Source organism: Grammomys surdaster, unplaced genomic scaffold (assembly GCF_004785775.1).
Source record: "Grammomys surdaster isolate TR1022 unplaced genomic scaffold, NIH_TR_1.0 126313, whole genome shotgun sequence".
NCBI lineage: Eukaryota > Metazoa > Chordata > Mammalia > Rodentia > Muridae > Grammomys > Grammomys surdaster.
Window position 1 is genome coordinate 4,185,423 of NW_021621113.1, and position 1,936 is coordinate 4,187,358.

The 1,936-nt window shown below is 49.6% G+C and overlaps 1 non-coding gene across 1 annotated transcript; it reads left to right on the plus strand.

Annotated features, from left to right (window-relative positions):
* The first annotated feature begins 1,411 nt into the window (after positions 1 to 1,411).
* Positions 1,412 to 1,541, plus strand: LOC114614394. The gene has a single exon (XR_003710315.1). It is a non-coding gene; the product is annotated as a small nucleolar RNA SNORA17 (small nucleolar RNA).
* The last annotated feature ends 395 nt before the right edge of the window (positions 1,542 to 1,936 follow it).

Below are 1,936 nucleotides of genomic sequence, written 5' to 3' on the forward strand. Positions count from 1 at the left end.
CCTGTCAGGTCTGTTACCTGAGAGCTTTTTCTCTTTCCCTGACCCTTCCTGTCACCTCTGACCTCACCTTCCTCTTCTTCCTTCTCCCCTCTTCCTCCAGCCGTTCAGGACAGCTCTCGTTCTGCCTCCTGAGCTCAACTGCCCCTTCTTTATCCTTGCCTGGAACCTCTCCTGCAATTCACCTTCTTGTTCTTCAGGCTTGAGCTCATGTCTGAAGTGTACTATGCTCTGGTTGTCAAAGTGAGCCCACAGGGAGACCGGGCAGGGTGCCGGCTGAGCTCTCACTGAGTGGCAGGACAGGCTGGGCTCTCACTGCGTGTCAGGACAGGCTGCATCTTAGAGCTGTTGGCTCCTGCCCTGGTGAGATCTAGGGGAGCAGCACCAGTTGGGGTAGGGAAGGAGGATGTGCCTGGGTCTCAGGCCTGAGAGCACATGGAGAAAGGAAGTTGGGTCACTGGGGTCACTGTATTGTCTTCTCCCTGTGTACCTTGTCCTCACCTGTTAGCAGACCAGCTACAGGGCAGTGATTCCTCATGGCGGCATTGTCAACATACAGATTGACTACACTGCAGGCGAATGCTGGGGTTGAACATGAGAATGCTTGTGTTTTAAATGAACTTTTGCTTTCTGGAAGTTGTGCTGGACACATGTCTTGGGTAGGATCCTGGGTCTCATTTCTAGCAATGAGTCATGAAGGAGTCACATGGAAGCATACATAAAGGGCTTGCCAAAAGGTTCATATTTGTCAGACCTCCGTGAAGGTTTTTGGGCTTGGAGTTTGAGGGGGGCATTGTGATAGGTTTCTTTCTTTCTTTCTTTCTTTCTTTCTTTCTTTCTTTCTTTCTTTCTTCCTTCATTTCTTTCTTTCTTTCTTTCTTTCTTTCTTTCTTTCTTTCTTTCTTTCTTTCTATTTACAAGACATCAATTAGAGGAGATTAATGCCATTAGCCAACAGGCAGACAGCAGTAATTGGGCACTCTGAGGAACAATCAAGTCCACTCGGTAATGTAGGAGTCCCTTCTGGGAGAGTTCAGAGGAGGGAGGTGGGGGAGTAGATTGGAGGGTTTTTCTTCTTTTTTTTTTTCTCACTGTTTTCTGATTTTGGGGATGACCAGTGAGCACTCAGTTACAGAATGTCAGATGGTCCATGAGGACTCTTCCTGATCTGCCATTCTTGTGGTGGGCAGGACAGGGAAGACAAGGTGTTTCTGTAGTTCTGGAAAGTAAATTATTGCAGAATTGTCACAAATGAAAATCAAAATGGAGATTTTCAAAATGGCGTGTTCCTGGCTAACACCTGCGTCCTGTGAACAACACACTGAACCGAGCTCATCATAAGGATATTTTCTTCTTAGAAAAGAAAAATGCTGGTATCGTTAAAGAGAAAGCAAACAGATAGCAAGGAAAGGAGCCTGGCCCTAGAGACACTGCAGGTGTGGCTGCCGCGTCACATGTGTGTCAGCAGGTGGCAGAGAGGAGAGAGCCATGTCTAAGCTCAGTGTTCAGACCTGCGAACATCTGAATAACAGTAGCCTAACATTCCCTGAAAGAAGCAAGCCTGAAATGACCACCAGTCTGGTGCCAGGCAGGCCCAGACGGGCTCCCAGGACGAGGGGCAATCAGGAAACTAGAAGAACCCTGCCTGGGACCACAGGCCCTGAGTGGGAGTGAGCCCAAGACAGATGACCCTTGCAAGAGGCCACTTAGGCAGGCCAGGAAAGGAACAAGCCTGAGTCGATCACCAGACTGGAGCCATGGAAACCCTCAGACAGGGAGCTAGCCTGGCATGACCATCAGTCTGGCACAGTGTAGACTCACGGTTGGGGGAGACCATGCCTGATGTCCAGGGCCATAATGCACAAGTGGGCCATAGCACCCCTGAGACCACTCCTAAGAGTCCCTGCTTGCCACCCAGGCACTCAGAGACTCAAGGTGC